The sequence below is a fragment of the Cetorhinus maximus genome, chromosome 1 (genome assembly GCF_964194155.1).
Source record: "Cetorhinus maximus chromosome 1, sCetMax3.hap1.1, whole genome shotgun sequence".
NCBI lineage: Eukaryota > Metazoa > Chordata > Chondrichthyes > Lamniformes > Cetorhinidae > Cetorhinus > Cetorhinus maximus.
The window spans coordinates 162,608,380-162,626,915 of NC_135879.1; the positions used below are offsets into that span (position 1 = coordinate 162,608,380).

General features: G+C 43.9%; 1 protein-coding gene across 6 annotated transcripts in view; it reads right to left on the reverse strand.

The window, feature by feature from the left end:
* Positions 1 to 18,536, reverse strand: part of LOC144684868 (zinc finger SWIM domain-containing protein 6) — a 189,347-nt gene that overhangs the window by 68,256 nt on the left and 102,555 nt on the right. Inside the window, exon 1 of one of the 6 annotated variants that reach the window (XM_078549251.1) lies at positions 10,606 to 10,688. The exons of the other annotated variants lie outside the window; for them this stretch is intronic. The gene's annotated coding sequence lies outside the window, so the exon portion shown is untranslated. Of the gene's footprint in view, positions 1 to 10,605; positions 10,689 to 18,536 lie in introns of those variants that run through there. 6 annotated transcript variants of the gene reach the window in all.

Here is an 18,536-nt window from a genome sequence, read left to right on the forward strand (position 1 = left end):
CCAGGGTGAGTACTGAATCCAGTTGGAACCGTTGGGGGCGGATTGGGGGGAGGGGTGGATGTGCTTGTGGTGCTCACGGATGTGAAATACCGAACATGAATTGGCAAATGCTCATGTGCCTTGAAAGACTACATGTGATTGATTGATGGATAGAAAACTGGTGGGCAGACAGGAAACTAAGAATAGGAATAAACGGGTCTTTTTCCAAATGGCAGGCAGTGACTAGTGGGGTACCGCAGGGATCAGTGCTGGGACCCCAGTTATTCACAATATATATTAATGATTTAGATGAGGGAATTAAATGTAATATCTCCAAACTAGCAGATGACACAAAGCTGGGTGGGAAGGTGAGCTGTGAGGAGGATGCAGAGATGCTTCAGTGTGATTTGGACAAGCTGTGTGAGTGGGCAAATGCATGGCAGATGCAGTATAATGTGGATAAATGTGAGGTTATCCATTTTGGTAGCAAAAACAGGAAGGCAGATTATCTGAATGGCTATAAATTGAGAGAGGGGAATGTGCAACGAGACCTGGGTGTCCTCGTAAACCAGTCGCTGAAGGTCAGCTTGCAGGTGCAGCAGGCGGTAAAGAAGGCAAATGGTTTGTTGGCCTTCATAGCGAGAGGATTCGAGTACAGGAGCAGGGATGTCTTGCTGCAATTATACAGGGCCTTGGTGAGACCACTCATGGAATATTGTGTGCAGTTTTGGTCTCCTTATCTGAGGGAGGATGTACTTGCTATAGAGGGAGTACAGCGAAGGTTTACCAGACTGATTCCTGGGATGGCAGGACTGACATATGAGGAGAGATTGAGTCGGTTAAGGTTATATTCGAGTTCAGAAGAATGAGGGGGGGATTTCATAGAAACCTATAAAATTCTAACAGGACTAGACAGGGTAGATGCAGGAAGGATGTTCCCGATGGTGGGGGAGTCCAGAACCAGGGGTCACAGTCTGAGGATATGGGGTAGATCATTTAGGACTGAGATGAGGAGAAATTTCTTCACCCAGAGAGTAGTGAGCCTGTGGAACTCGCTACCACAGAAAATAGTTGAGACCAAAACATTGTATGTTTTCAAGAAGGAGTTAGATATAGCTCTTGGGGCGAAAGGGATCAAAGGATATGGGGAGAAAGCGGGAGCAGGCTATTGAGTTGGATGATCAGCCATGGTCATGATGAATGGCGGAGCAGGCTCGAAGGGCTGAATGGCCTACTCTTGTTCCTATTTTATGTTTCTATGATTAGAATGGGTAGCTGGCATGTATGTGATGGTGAGGTCCGGCAACATGATGGACACCTGAACCTGCATCTTTAGGGGGGAGGCTGGAATGTTCCAGCTTGTTTGGGTGGCAGGTGGGGGGAGGGTGGAGATGAGGGACTAATGAAAGCAATTTTGTCCTTACAGGAGGAGAGGAGTCACAATGTGCAGGAGCGAGGAAGGATGGGTGGGTGCCTCTAATCTTCTGATCTTAAGTTTGACGGAGGATCAAGTACTCAAGATTGTTTGTGAACGTGGAGTCAGGTCCATTGGTTGCAGAGAGGCCGGGGTCTCAGAGGAGGGTAAGAGTCCAGTGGACAGAGAAGAGATTGAGGGAGGGTACGAGAGATGAATGGCAGTGGTTGCAAGACTGACATGTGAAATCCCCGTTGCTTGTCCATTCAGAAGTCTTTGCTCAGCCTGGTGTCCACTCTGAGAAGCAACCAGAATCATTAATGCTGTTCAAGACTGACATTTTTTCTTCCTCTCCCTCAGATGGACCCCAAAGGATCCTGCCTGGACCTCAAAGGATGACCAGCAGCTGGATGCACTCGCATCATATCCTTCCTCTGCAACATGCACCAGCACCGATACAGGCACGTCTGTGGGCATATGAATTTTGGAGCAGATGGTAGTGCAGAATGGTAAAGGGACATCCCACTTGCCTGAGGAGCTGGCAGAGGCAGAGAGCCCCCTGGGCACCTGGTGTCTGAGGATTGCTGGAGACCAGGATGATGCTGAGTCCGAGGCAGATGATTAGCCTCTGTCCATCAGGCAGCAGATGCTAGATGTCCAGTGGGATCCATGTGAAGATCTGGTGGAAATCCCAGAGGGTCTGCGTGCCATGGTCTTCTGTACTGAAGGAGTACATGCAGAGTGTGAGCACTGCGTTAATCCAGAGCTCTGAATGCAAGGCATCCTCCATGAGGATAGTGGTGACTCTCATGGAGCAACAGCTCAGTCAGGGATTTCTGGGGTTGCATTCAGACCTGTGAGCCCACACGCGAAGTAATCTCAACAGGTCACTGCCAATGTGAGAGATGGATGAGCCACCTAGTGACTCTGCTAAGCTGTCCATTCACCTATAGTGAGCAGCAAGGTTCAAACCAACTTCATGTTGGCAGATGACCTGCAGCTCCACGTATCTGGGGGCTCCTCAAGGTGCTTCTGATGATGGCAGCAGCTCCCCTGCCAGTCACCGTCGCATCGGAGGAGACCTCGACGACCGAAGAGTGCCCAGCTGTAGTGCTGGGCTCTCCCGCCCAGTCAGGGCCTACACAGGCCCCGGCAACCAGAGGACGGCCACTAAAGTCATCAAGGCCGACGGGCATCAGAGTCAGCAGCCTACCTCCAATCCACCTGCTAGGTGAGAGGGGAGCACCAAGATGCAGCACTCGGAAGCGGAAATTTAAGTCACTGATCACAAAAGGGGCTTCATGGATGAATTTTTCGCAATATTAAAACTTCAGATCATCCACAATGGGCTTAGTAATTCATACAATTGTTAGGGAAGTGGCCTGGGAGTCATGTATCACTCATATGAAGGGCTGCAAAGTTTATTTCAGAGGTCAGGACTTGAGTGAAGGGTGAAAGGAGTGCCTCATCAGCACCAGTTAGGTGGCATTTCCCATGCCATCACCTTGACTCCTTGCTTTGGATTCCTAACTGAAAATCCTCAGAATCAAGGCCTCCCTGCCTCCCATAAGCATCCTCACATCAGGATCTTGCTCCTAAACCTGTAGCTGTGCAGGCTCCTCCTCAGACTCAGCACTGGAATCGTCCTCTGGAACAGCATCGCTGTCTTCATCCTCCAATGGATCCCCTCTTTAGAGAGCCAGGTTGTACAGGGCGCAGCAGATTACTACAAAAGCGGGTACATGATCCCCTAGTGGTCCAGGCAGCAAAACCTCATCTTGGGTCGGCCGATGGTCCTCTCAATTATTGCCCTTGTGGAGGCATGGCTGTGGTTGTAGCTCTCCTGAGCTGCAGTCCTTGGGTGTCTTAGCGGCGACATCAGTCACCTTTTCAGTGGATAGCCTTTGTTCCCCAGGAGCCAGCCATCCAGCTGTGCTGGGACTATGAAGAGCCTTGGCATCTGGGAGTGACGCAGGATGTAGGCATCATGGCAGCTTCCTGGGTACCTGGCACAAACCTGCAGTGTCTCACTCTTGTGGTCACACACAATCTGGACATTGAGTGGAGGCCCTTGCTTTTTACAAAGGCACCCAGTTCCCCCACTTTATGGGCACATGACTCCCTAAATTCGGGGAAATCCTGCAATTGCAGCGAAGCCTCAGGCTCGCTCTGCCTGGCTGGCCTCATCTGTCCTGAAGTGAATGGAGGTGCTGATTCTTAGGAACAGCGCCCCTGTAGCCAGCTTGATGCAGCTGTGGGCAATGAATTGCGAGACTCCGCATAGATCTCCCACTGGTTCCTGGAACGAACCCGAGGCATAAAAGTTCAGGGTCACCGTCACCTTCAGCACACCACTGGCATAGGGTGGCCACCAACACATCTGGAGGCTATTTTGGGGTCAATCACGTTGCAGATAGAGGTGACAGTGTCCCTGGAAAGGCAGAGCTTTCTTCGACACAGAACCTCTGACATGCCCAGGTGGCATGATCGCTGCCTGTACACTCTACCTGCTGGGCAATGGCACCTTCTCTGGACCTTTCTACCTTGTAAATCCTGCTAGCCCTCCACCCCTTCTGGTTGTGCCTCTCGGTCCTGAGCGCGGACTCTGCGACAGTGCCTGCAGGCAACTGGCCTCCTCTCCCTTCTGGATCTCTCTTCCTCTTCTAAGGAGGCCTCTCCAACTGAGTACACAATCCCCATGTTTGGTCTGACGGTTGCACAGGTTTCAGCAATAAAAGGGGCCTTTTTGCAGTAAGCCTTTGCAAGAGTTTAACAACCAGAGAGTTATCCAAAACATGCAACAAATGTCAGAAATGATCTCCAAACTAACTACAAACAGCTCGCAGCAAAACTCTTAACTCCTCAACCTTACATCTCCTGGGCCTTTTATGCTGCCCTGAATGTAGAATGAATTAAAAACATGAAGGCCAACTAGCTGATTGGCCCATGTGCTGTGCGTAAAAGCGCACAGGCCACTCAAAATCGCTGTCAATTGGTCTTTTAATGGGCTCGGCAGGCGTGCTTCAGACTTCCGTGCGTGCCCAACCAAAATATTGTGAGGCAGCGCAATGACATTGGGACACCCTCCCAACATCATCCCATCCCATTTTGCGTGCGTTCGTGTCTACCACACTCCCGCTCGGCAACCAAAAAATTCTGGCCAATAGTTTCTTGAGCCCACGTACTAAATTTGTTTAAAAGCCATTAAGAAATCTATGTAATTTGAAAATAGGTTCCACATTTTCAGTCCCAGAACAGAGGTAAATGAGGGGTGATGGTATTGTCACTGGACTAGTAACCCAGAGACCCAGGGTAGTGCTCCGGGGACCCGGGTTCGAATCGGATGGTGGAATTTGAATTCAATAAAAATCTGAAATTAAAAGTCTAATGATGACCAAGAGACCATTGTCAATTGTTGTAAAAACCCATCTGGTTTACTAATGTCCTTTAGGGAAGGAAATCTGCTGTCCTTACCTGATCTGGCCTACGTGTGACCCAGACCCACAGCAATGTCGTTAACTCTTATATGCCTTCTGAACTAGGGGGCAACTAGGGATGGGTAATAAATGCTGGCCTGGCCAGTGACGCCCGCATCGAATTAAAAAATTTTTTTTCCCAGTACTGCATGTACAGTAAAAAGAAACATACAATAAAACATTTCAAGCATATTTCAGTTAATAGATTATTTGTAGATTTTGGACTGAAGTCCAAAATACTCTCTTGTATTGAATCATAATAAGAGCCGAGCAAACAAAAGCAGTGTTCGATATGTTTCAATTATATCATTGCACTTGACGCTACAACAGTCTGGATCCAGATAGTCGGAAAATACCCCCTCATATAATTGGAATTGCTAACAAACACTAATATAACAAATTTGGGTAGATTTCGGTCAAATATAGACCGCTTCTGGAACATCTTCAAGGCTATCTACAGAACCCCTCTACTATGGGTTAGACTGAATTGACAAGAAGATGGGGTCCCTCTAGTCGGCATTTTGCCACCACTGAGTGGAGCACAGATCCCCTCAATTTCTCTGATAGGAATTATTTTGCACCCCCCAAAAAAGCTTTTGGCTGTGGACTGCAATGGAGCTCTACTACAGATTATAGAATCATAGTACAGGTACAGTGTCTCAAATCCAGCTATCCAAACACTGGTGATGTCCGAAAACCGGACTTCTTTTTAAAGCTGCCATGCATAAATTTTTATTATTAAATTAGTAAAATAACTTACCTGCTTGTTGGGCTAGGTCCTGCAGTAGCATGTTGACCACTTATTGGCTTTGTACGCCTGTCCTTTCCCATGCTCAGAGTGGTCCAAGCAAATCTTGACCCAGCCCAGCCCAAACTGTCAGCCCAAACCACCCGCCCCGAAAACTAGCACTGACTCAGTCCAGGGGTTCCCAATTTTGAGACACTGCACCTTTATGCCCACTGCACAGAATGAGGCCATTCAGCCTGTCATGTCCAGGCCTGTGGTTAAGGGACACCTTTTCTCATACCAGCTTCCTGCAGATTTCTTATTCTAGTTTGGCACATGTGGATTGATTTTCTATGTTGGATTTGCAGTTCATACACAATACACTGTGGCATTCTATTAGTCCATGGCGACCTTGTCCTAGAAGCCAGTTCTCGCCCTCAAATAATAACTTCTTCCAAAATTAAGTATCAGCACAAGAAGAAATGCTCACTTCAGTGACATGGAGACTATGAAAACACTGAAAAAATATCTGCCTGCTAGTTTGAAACTTCATGTGCATCTCTCTGCTGAGGCCACCCTCAATCAGATGGAGGTATCCATGCAGATTTAGTACTAAATGTTCCTGATGACTGTTTTCTTTCCCTGATACTTCCAGCAGTTATATTATATATGGCAAGCGTGAAGGTGATATTTCCATTTTTAGGATTTTCTCATCAGTGAAACTACAAAGCAAAAAAAACAAAAAATCTTAAACAAGTAGCACAGAGAAAAACTAAGCACAGAGAAGCACATTTTGTGCCAAATCAAAAACTGTCCTGCGTTTATAAAGCTAAATAACAGTGCCGCTGCTCCTCCACCATCTAGACATTGACCTTTCCAATGGTCTTGCATGCTGATAGGAGAACAGCAAAAGGAAGCTTAAGAGAGTCAGCTTCCCAAAACCAGATGTATCTCCGTGAAATAAAGAGAGGGGATTTTAAAAACAGTGTGTTATGTATTTACTTGTTCTGTTTATAGCCCAAGGGTATAAACATGCAATTAAATGGATAATTATAAAAAGAATGCGGTGACAGTCCATATGCTGCCAGACGAGAAAATAATGTTCTCTTCCACCTCACTCAGCTCCACTAAAGCTGCATATCATCCATTAAGTGAGGAAGTATCCTACAGCATATCTGCACCAATGCCACTCTCGGGTGCCAGCAGGATGTGCACAAAGTTGGCCAAGTGACAACAGCAAGTTTTCTTCCCGCTCTTGGCACTTCCTACCACAGATCAAGGGCACCACAGTAAGAATCCTTGCAGTGACAGAAAACCCATGAATGTTTATAAAGATCTGGAGCCATCTACAGCAGGTAAAGGAAACCAATGGCAACATCAAAATCAGGAACTCAACATGTGCTAAAATCCATCACTGTGCTGCACTAACACATGAACATTTGTGATAACAGCCCTCCAACCAGGGACTGTTCGAGATCATAACTCACCACAGGAGTGAGTAATTCGGGACTACCATCCATATGAACAACAAATGGGAACTCTTGCATCATTGGGTCCCTCATCATGAAACAATAGACATGCATGTGATCGTTCCACACACCTACTAATAGCTTAGAGCTCCAGGTAGTGACACACCTATGCACACAATCTGAAGGGGTGGGGTGAAGCCAATAAGCAGAACTTCACTGCAACTTGAGGGCAAACCCCATAATCATGTGTGCACCAAGTCAGCAAGTTACTCAAAGAGCATCATAATGAAGTTAAGTGGTGTTCATACATGCAAACATTCCAGCAATAATCACTGGATAATGATCAGGAGTGTGAACCTCAATGGATTTTCCCCTTTCCATGTTAGCCCAGAGGCGCTGTGGCCAGTTGTGGTCCTTTTCCTCCCTCAAACCAACTTCTGGCTAAGTTTAGCTTGCAGCACAAGCCTTCAAACCTTCCTGGTCTGTGCAACTCAGATCATACCCAGATTATGCATTTAGCAACTGAGTCAGAAGACCGTTTGCAGTCATTAGAAATATATATAATTTTCAACTTCTGCCAGAACAGATCTCATCTTTTGACATTGCAGAGGGTACTGAGTAGTGTTGTGAACTGGTGCTTGCAGTGTAGCAGGCCACAGAATAGTGCAGGTAAAAGGTGGCTAGATATGCTTTATATGACTGTCACTGACACACACACACACACACACACACACACACACAGCTTCCACTCGGACTTGGAACCTCCATTGCTGACCCTGATCGGGCAAAAAAAACAAAAATACACAGTTGCCTTGCTCTGATTTTTCAGGGCAATCTTCCGCTGGAGGATCCTGCAGAACTCAGCCAGTGCAGGAAACCTCGGAGGGAGCAGCAGAGAGAATCCGTGCAGAAGCCATGCCCCCCCCCTTTTAAGGCACTAGCTGCTGTATTCTGGTAGGTAGAGAGTTTAATTGTCCCAAAGCTTGGTTAAGGGGATAGGGCGGGTGAGGGGGTATTCAGGTCAGGCCAAGGGTGAGAGTGATTGGAGGGTGGGGGGTGAAAGGAGGGTTAGTTGTATAGATTACCCAGGTGTCAGACTAGGTTTTAATCTGTCTAACATTTCCTGGGTGACTATTTAGGCAAGTTGAAACTCAGGAGCTGCAGACTTTTTTGGAGGGTCCCTGAGAGCAGAAGAATTGCCAGCCAAGGAAATTCCCAAGGTGCTTGCATTCTGGAGGGGTCCCAAAGCACATCTTGTGGCGGGGGGTACCTCCAGTCTCCGACTATTTGGAGACAAGAAGATCTTGGACAAAATGGTTGAGAAAACATATTTAGTAAAAATACGAGAGGCTGCTCATTTGGAAGCATTTGAACTGGTCCGTGTTTCATGTCAAAATAAACATTAGACCACTTTTATAGCAACTGGACTGAGGCTTCCCAAACCTATTTCAGTTTGATCATTACAGCCAGCATCAAGTTATATGGCAATGAATGAGACACCAGGTTCGTAATGCAACTTTGCCATTGGTTTTTAAATAGGTTGTACAGAAACCAGTTTTGGACACAATTACGTGACTTGCATTATTTTCCTTTTCAAACAAAAAAAATAAAGCTTTCACTCAAATCATCAACACCACTGCAACAATTTCAGAAAGATACAAAAGGGTTTGTAATTATTTTTTACATTTTCTCTAATTTTCTGTTTCAATTCTGAAAACATCAAGCCTCACTGGATTACATGCCCACAGGTAGCAGCAGACCTCCAGTACTCTGCCCAAAATGATTCTTCTTAATGAAAACCCAAGCAGGCTATTCAACTGGAGAGCATTACAGGCGAGTCTGATCCTGTCCTCACTTAATGTGCACTTTCCATAATTATTAGATGCAGATGTCCCGACAACACAATCAGTACCACTGAAGCAGTCAGTGTCCATATCCAGCAAGACCTGGACAATATTCAGACTTGGGCTGATCAGTGGCAAGTAACATTTGTGCCATACAAGTGCCAGGCAATGACCATCTCCAACAAAAGAGCATCTAACTATCGCCCCTTGACATTCAATGACCATCGCTGAATCCCCCACTATCAACATCCTGGAGGTTACCATTGTCCAGAAACTGAACTGGACTAGCCATATAAATACTGTGGCTACAAGAGCAGATCAGGGGCTAGGAATGCTGCAGCGAGTAACTCACCTCCTGACCCCCCAAAGCCTGCAAACCATCTACAAGGCACAAGTCAGGAGCGTGATGGAGTGCTCTACACTTGCCTGAGAAGAGTGCAGCTCCAACAACACAAGAAAATCAACACCATCCAGGACAAAGCAGCCTGCTTGATTGGCACCCATCTTCCACCTTAAACATTCATTCCCTCCATCACCGATGCACAGTGGCAGCAGCGTGTACCATCTACAAGATGCACTTCAGCAACTCCCCAAGGCTCCTTCGACAGTACCTTCCAAACCCGTGACCTCTATCACCCTTGAAGGACAAGGGCAACAGGTGCATGAGGACACCACAAACTTCAAGTTCTCCTCCAAGCCCCACACCATCCTGACTTGGAAATCTATCTCCGTTCCTTCACTGTCGTTGGGTCAAAGTCCTGAAACTCCCTTGCTAACAGCACTGCGGGTGTTCCCACAACACAGACTGCAGCAGTTCAGGGCGGCAGCTCACCACCACCTTCTCAAGGGCAATTAGGGATGGGCAATAAATGGTGGCCTAGGCAGTGGTGCCCACATCCCATGAAAGGATTTAAAAAACTCTGCTGATGAAAATTCTCACTAAGTTTTGCAATAACAGGAATTTCCATCCACAACTGAATTTTATCCCCACCAGAGTCAACAGGAGACAGGAGCAGTTCAATTTTTTAAAAAGTGAGAGTTTGTGGTCACAAACTGCACGAATCCCATCTTTTTTCCCCAGCGATAGATGCATTAGCGGAATGAGGCAACCAAATAAATCAAGCCATTTATTTTAAATAAAAAAATGAGGACTGGGTGGAAAGAAGATGAGGTGTTTGTCAGAAGCAACTAAGGACAAGAGAGAAAACAGTGGCAACATACAAGGGAAAGTATGACTGGACAGTAGGATGCCTGGTAGGGGAATGAGAGAGGATATGAAGAGCAGCTCCATGTCATTGTGACAATCTTTAAAGCAATTTAACAAAAAATTGTATTCAGCAACCGAATGTACTAATATATATCCACAATAACTCACCATCTCTCATTTATGTGCCACTGTATCTTCAGTATAACCGCACATCATAGAACTATATTAGGTCTTTTTCCAAATGTTAAGCTTTTGCTAATTTTATACAGTTGGTAGGAATCTTATCCCAGAACATTTTATTACATCTGTATCAATACAGTTGGAAAGATTTACACGCTTCCTGACCTGCTCTTGTTTATAAACAGCTGGATAATATTTCTTCAGAATTATTCATTTCTTCCATTTCACATGCACCATTTTGTTTTGAGCTACAACAGTGATCGAAACTCTCAATAACAGGCGTTCGTTCACATGATTGGTTGATAATACCTCTGCAATCTTCATGCCAGCGCAGGTTCACTATACCTAGGAAGACTTCTGCAGTACATCAATAATACCTCACACAAAAGTATTATGGTGTCCTAAAGGAGAAGGAAAGTGATTTAAGTGAAAAAGGAGCCCCACCTCCCTCTACACAACGTCAAAATATCTCCCACATAAATTATTCATTCATCCTCAGTTGGATACATGGGGCCAGATTTTCACCATTGAGACAGGGAGCTTGTGTAGGGAAATTTCCCAACTCGGCAGCCCGTCTGAATATAAATGGCCCCCACACACATAATTTTGTCTCTGGGAGGTAGGGATGGGATCGAGTTGGGCCCGCCAACCCCGTAAGCAGTTTGAATGTGGCCACAGAGGTGGGCAAGTGCCACGATGGGCTGGTTAGAAGGCATACCTTGGTTCTCTGGGACTTGGTCCTAATTGTATTTAAAGGCTTTCTAAGCCCTCACCCCTCACTGCCCCTCATACCTCACCCACTTCCCAAGACCCTTCCATGCTCCCATACCCCTTCCTTGCCCTCCTGCATCCCTCCACATCCATTTAACTAGTATGCACTATAACAACGGCAAGTCTCAAAATGCACTTAAAAAAAACACCCATTCAAAAACCTGCTTTGTAAGAAAAGCTGCTGCTCTTGTAACTCTATAAAAAGTGTCAATCAGGCAGAGCTATTATGGGAGCAATAACAGAAGCTTTACCCTCACTTCACACCGCTTATTGTCCAAATAAACATTCAGGCATTGAAAGAAACAGTTAATAGAAAAACGTATTACAACCTCCTAAAGATGTCAATGCAAACACTCCCATTTTCACCTGAGAAAACACACCCCTGTTGAGCTAATCCATTAGAGCCTTGAAGCTCAGCCAAAGGTTCATAATAAAGGCATCTGTAAAACTCTATCAACAGAAACACATGGCCAGACATCTGTTTCTCCCACTGGCCTGACTCCTTGAAAATTGCAAAGCAGGGTATGAAATCCCTACACTGGCAATGGAACTGGCCAGTTCAGGAGTACAGGCTTGCTACCCGTGCCCTTACCCCACACCGCTGAACTTGCTGGTGCCAGGAATCCTAGAACCGGGTCCATCCCACCATTTTTAAAGGCTTCCAGAATCTGTCTCACTCCTCGAAAATCCAGCCCCCAATACCTCCCATTTCAAGTCTCCTCCTATAGGGGCTACCCTGTGAAATTACTTCAATGAAGTAATGCATTCTTATCAAGATGTTCTTGCATGTCTTACTGTCCTTCTAGCATGGGTTGAATTTCTTTTAAGCTTTTCTGAATAAATGTACTCCTAGGATACAAAAACAAGCACCCACCATGAAGTTATGATGCATAGACTAAAATGGTATAGTAATTAGTGTTTAAACCCTGGAATTAAAATTCATTAATCAAAACACATTATCTTCACTTCTTTTAAAAATAAAACTCTTGCTGGGGTGATGCATCTCATCTCCAGCACTCATGCTACTTTCTCATGCCCAATATGCTTTGGCCTCTCTGCTCTTACAAAAAGAGCATCAGGAAATATTAGTAAAAGATGGGCCTATCCCAGTCTGCTCTGCAAGTTAAAACCAGCCTGTTTCCTATCAACAGTTTGAGAGCACCTACCAGCATCATTCCCAGGCTCGTTTAGAGGCAGAAGACAGGGAAGCAACAAGCAAGTGCTAGCATTGCAATATAATTAAATATTAACATTCACAAGTGCTCCCATTTTGTCACTTTCTTTTTAAGGCTAAAAAATATGAGCCTGGAAACTTTTAATCAGTGGGAGCTGCTGGGAACCAGATGAATTGAAGACATTTGATTTTCCTGTCTGATTTCATCTTCCTTGAAAACTATTAAGCACGGTACTGATTTGATGGCAGGAAAGAGAGAGAGTTAGTTAATTTTATATCCCAAGTACACAGTAATATTTCTGTCAGCGTGATGTGAAAACTATGTCACAGCAACTGCAGTGCACGAGAGGATGAAGATACTGCTCTCATGGCATTTCACTTTCTGACAAGTGAGGAGATACAAAAGTTTCAAACTCAAGGTGAACTGCCTGGGAACTCTTCAGTGTTATTGAAAGCAGGCGGTCTTATCAGCTCTTCACAATGAGTAGAAATTTAACTGCACTTAGATTCCAGCCAGCAGTCCTTTGCACATGTATAAGCAGGTAATTGCAGAGCTCCAATGCCCTGACTAGGAAACAATGCAGAGTCAACAATGCAAATCAATGCTCTGTCCAGACTGTTCAACAGCAAGTATCTGAAAGTACCACAGGCAATAACACCGAGGATTGCTTTTTTTTTGGCAATCATTCATGAAGAGACTATTATTACACCTTATCCTAGTAGCAATCCTTTAATATAACCATAAGTACTTTGCAGTAAGACATACATAGCATTAAATTATCATATACATCTCCTTCACGGTTAAGAAGCACCCTGCTGATGTATTTGAAGTTTATGTCAATTTAACATTTTTGTCATAGCTAAAATAGCTTTAATTTGTCCTAAAGAGCCACACATCTACATTATTAAAAGTTTTCATGCTGTGGTGCCTTCTCGGAATTGGACTGCCAGATTGAGCCACAGTTTCATCACATGGGGTAAATGGACTTAGCTAATGAATCACATGCTTCGCACAAACCCAACTCTGCCAATTAGTTGCTTGCAATGCTCCCAACATGGTGAGTTGCTTTATAGCAAGCTGATTATTAGTCTGTAAGAATCACAAGTTGCTACTTGTGAATAATTAAGGCATTTTGATTATTCTGTGATATCTTCAACTAAATGTAATGTATGCTGCTGTCAGATCTTAAATCAAGTCAATTTAAAAATGTTACAATCCTGCTCAGTACTCTGATTGTTACTTAGCAATTCTGTAAAATCAGGTTTATTTTAAAACTAAGCCCACCCATTTAATGTGCTGACAGCATTTGACACCCAGTGCAGCAATTTTCAAAGTAGAGTAAAACAGCTTTACTTTAAATCTGAGAAGTGAGTTCCAAACATATTTGTTTTAATCTGAGAGTCCATTTTTAAAATGTACAATTTTCAAAGCAAGCTTACTTTTTCAAATGGGAACCTCCCAGTGTTACATTAACCATTTTTGCAGGCTGGACCCATTTCTGACATACTTCAAGTGATCTCATTTGAAATTTTAATATCTACCATTTTGGATATCAAAATGTTTTTATACCTTTAATAGCCACCCTGTGCAGTCCTCTGATTTTGTGTTCAATGACATTTTAAAATATTTTTTCCTTAATAGCTTATTTATGTGTATATTTGCAAAAACACATTTACTGACTTCCTGAAGCCTGTCCACCATCTACAAGGCATAAATCAGGTGTGCGATGGAATACACTCCACATGCCTGGATGGATGCAGCTCCATCAATAGTCGAACTTTGACACCATCCAGTACAGAGCAACCTGCTTGATTGACACCTCATCCACAATCTCCAGCATCCACTCCCTCCACCACCAACGCACAGTGGCAGCAGTGTGTATCATCTACAAGATGCACTACAGCAACTCACCAAGGCTCCTTTGACAGCACCCTCCAAGCCCGCAACCTCTACCACCAAGGTCAAAGCAGATTCATGGGAACACCGCCACCACAAGTTCCCCTCCAAGCCACACATCATCCTGACTTGGAACTATATCGCTGTTCCTTCAATGTTACAGGATCAAAATCCTGGAGCTCGCTTCCTAACAGCACTATGGGTGTACCTACACTACATGAAACGCAGCAGTTCAAGAAGGCAGCTCACCACCACCATCAAGAGCAATTAGGGAAGGGCAATAAAATGCTGGCCGAGCCAGCGTTGCCACGTCCCATGAAATAATTTTTTTTTAAAAGTGATCATCGACATTTGAGCTGTCGGGGTATTAAATAAATCAAGTTAATTTTTTTACATCAAGATTTAACTTGAAGGGATTAATCATCAACACAGGCAGACCCGTAAATTATATTTGAGAACGAAGGGATACATTCAGAACAGAGAATAAAGTAACATCACACAAAATGGAACAGACACAGTTTTAAAAACTGTCAGCAAAATACCAACTTCCTACTGAAATTTTGCTCGTAACTCCTTTGTGGAGCTGAGACCACAAGCAGATCAGCCATGACCTTATCGGAATGTGAAGCAGGCTCAGAGGGCCGAATGGCCTACTCCTGCTCCCAAGTTCCAAGTTCTTATATTGAGATGCAAGATAGTTGCACGTTCATCTTCCTGAAAGGCTAATCTTTAATGATATCTTGCTTCATCTCTGTATAACTGTTGGCTATATATAGCAGAAAACTCTATAAAGCATTTGTTTCATTTTTCTCTAATGAGCAAGACCACAGGAAAATTAATTTGATCAATTTTTTTCAAACTTCTGTTTTGTCTGGCAACTCTGTAATGCAAAAACTCAAGAAACAGCAGAAGAAGCAGCAAGAGTGGGCATTCTGCCTCTCGAGGCTGTTCCACAATTCAGTAAGGTCATGGCTGACCTTCTATCTCAGCTACGCCTTCCCGCATTATCCATATAACCCTTGGTTCCTTTAGTATCCAGGGATTTGTCAAATAAACACAGGAATTAAATATCCACACCCCTCCATGGTAGAGAATTCCAAAGATTCACAAGCCTCGAGTGAAGAAAATATCTCATCACAGTCCTAAATGGCTGACCTCTTATTCTGAGACTGTGATCCCTACTTCTTGACTGCCCAGCCTGGGGGAACATCCTCCCAACATCTGTCTTCTTAAGACCTTTAGGAATTTAATGTTCAATTGCTGTGTGTTTGATTATGTGAGTCTGTTTGCTATTGATGCTCACTGTGCTTTATTAATTAAGCCTGGATGTGGAATCAGATAAAGTAAACAAATTGTAGGGCCTGGATGTTCAGTTCAGAGTCAGGTGCACAGAATTGGCAAACCTGGCTTGGGTGAAGCTTCCCTGAATGGCCAGATTTTTGTTCCCAGGGAAGGGTGGGATGTTGCTGATACTATGTTAAGACCTGCAGAAAAAAAAGTTGAAACCTACCAGCAATCAATCAGTTTGCGTGATTTTTGTGGCTAAGTGGATTGAATAGAATTGTACAAAAGCAACACACAGCAGATGCTGCAATCTGAAATTAAAACAGAAAATGCTGGAAATACTCAACAGGTTTGGTAACATCTGTGGAGAGTGAAAGAGAGTAACATCTCAGGTTAATATATTTCCAGCATTTTCTCTTTTTATGAGCAGAATGGTATCTGAATAATTGCTCTGAAGAGTCACACGAACTCGAAACGTTAACTTTGTTTCTCTCTCCACAGATGCTGTCAGACATGCTGAGTTTTTCCAGCATTTTCTTCTTTTTTATTTCTGAATAATTGCACTTGAATAAAGGATATAAAGGTAAATCAGTGGACACTAACTGGAGCCAGGCCTACCGCCTCCAGAAGCAGTGCAGAGGCATTCACAGGGACTACTGGACAGTTTAAAAGGCCTGTCTCAGTGCTCTGCAACTTCATCCCACAGTACGGCCCTCTAACCCTCAACCATCACACCCCACACTCCCCATGCCCATCCATGCCAACTCAAGCAATCTCATGCCCTCCCCACCCACCGCCCCATGGCCCCATATATCCTCCATACCAACCCATAACACTCCACTCATCTGCATTGCCCTTTGTAGCCCTATGCCAACTTAATGCCAACTCACGCTAACCCATGCCCTCCACAGGTTTCCCTTACACCCTCCATGCCAACTCACCCAGTATCTAACATGGGCAGACATCAGGAGCCATGCTGAGAAGTAAAATAAAGTTCTAAGTTTCTATTACAAATTTCACTATATAAAAAAATGCTTTAATTGATAAAAGCCCATTCAATACATTTAAATCCCTTCAAGTACTTAATTCCTTATAAGAACAAATATTTGTATTCATAGCACCATATCAAAAACAGCTAATCCCTTTATAACCATTTGGAGCTGTCAAACTGTAAATTTAAGCACCCCCCTCCCCCGCAATAACAACAGGTTGTGGAAGCAGTCAAGCAGTACTAATACTAAAATGATAACCCTCAGGTTTATGTCATCTAACATCTATTGAAATTACAAGCACCAATTTTTTTTCAACTGCAGACTTGTTTTTTTTAAAATTTAAAGCGCAGGGAATTTAAATGACTGACAGCTTGATGGTTTCACAGACCTTATCCACTTTTTACACACATTCATGTCTATTCTTAATAATCAAAACGGGTATGCAAAGGGTACCTTGACCTCTCCCAAATGGTACCAGACCTCTCTAAAGAACTCCAGGTTTAGAACTTTCCCTGAATTCGTAAAGCCCATGAATCATGTTTCAGAAACCTGGAATACAAAAATTGCTTCTGACTGAAGGCAGCTACACTTTTAAATGTGTCGCTGCCTCCATGAACCACAGGTGTGCAAAATACAACCTGTCCCCAGCAAGAATGGTGGGTGCCAGTACAGGGGTAGGACGTCTGGATTCGGGGCTCCGGTGCCATTTTGGATAAGGCACGGAGCCCTTCCATCTCCGCAAAAATTCAGGCCTAGAAGTTTTTTGGAAGCAAAGAGCTGTGAACATGGAGCAGGCATTTTAAGCACATGACTAAAACCTGTTGCATACATAGAAACTAGTGTCATCTTTGCATATATTTGAGATATAAAGTATACAACAATCACCTCTCATTTGTCTCTGGACAATATAGGGCTATACTATTTAATCTTCCATAGGACAAGCCCCCCATCCTAGGAATCAGGCCAGTGAAACTTTGTTGCACTCAATCTATCCTTCCTTTGGTAAGGATATGAAAGCTATACAATACAGGTGTGGTCTCACCAAGGCCCTATACAATTATAGTAAGACTTGCCTACTCTTATGCTCTTTGTAATAAAGGCTAACATACCATTTGCTTGCTGATCCTGCATGTTCACTGTGATTCATATGCAAGGATACCCAGATCCCTTTGAACATTTCCATCTCTCACTATTTCAAAGACATTCTGCTTTTCTTCTTTTTTCATCAAAGTGGAGAATTTCACATTTCACACAAAACATAGGCTAAATAAATACATGGACTGGGAAATTAACATTCCAAATATCCATTCACTGTCTTACCCTTAAGTAATTCAACAATCTCACTTAATGAGCCTGAAGTGAAAGTTTACATTTCAGTGATATGACTGGGATCCCCATGAGAGGCACCCGAGTCATCAACTAATATACAACTGAAGGTTTGGTATGAGATCTGACAACACTGGAACCTACTGGTACTGTTGTCTCTGGACAAAAAGGAAATCACACAACTTCCATTTTGTGCACTGAAACCCTAATGACAACACTGATTTACCTTTATATCCTGGATTCAAGCCCTGAACAAGTGCAAATATTCAGATACATTCTGTTCATGAAAACAGAGAATGTTGGAAATACATTAACCTGAGACGTTGCTCAGTTTCTCTCTCCACAGATGTTACCAAACCTGCTGAGTATTTCCAGAAAGTTCTGTTTTAATTTCAGTTTCCAGCGTCCGTCGTATGTTGCTTTTGTACAATTCTATTCAATCCACGGCCACAAAAATCATGAAAACTGATCAATTGCTGGTAGGTTCCAACTTTATTTTCTGCAGGTCTCAACATTTGTTTCTATGACAGGGTAGACGTAGGGAAGATGTTACTAATTGTGGGGTAGACCAAATCCAATAAAGAATTCAGGAGAAATGTTGCTCTCAGGGTGTTATTTTTTTTTAATTCATTTATGGAATTTGGGCGTCACTGGCTAGAACAGCAATTATTGCCCATCCTTAATTGCCCTTGAGAAGGTGGTGGTGAGCTGCCTTCTTGAGCTGCTGCAGTCCATGTGGTGTCAGTACACCCACAGTGCGGTTAGGAAAGGAGGGATTAAAATATGAAAGTGCTAC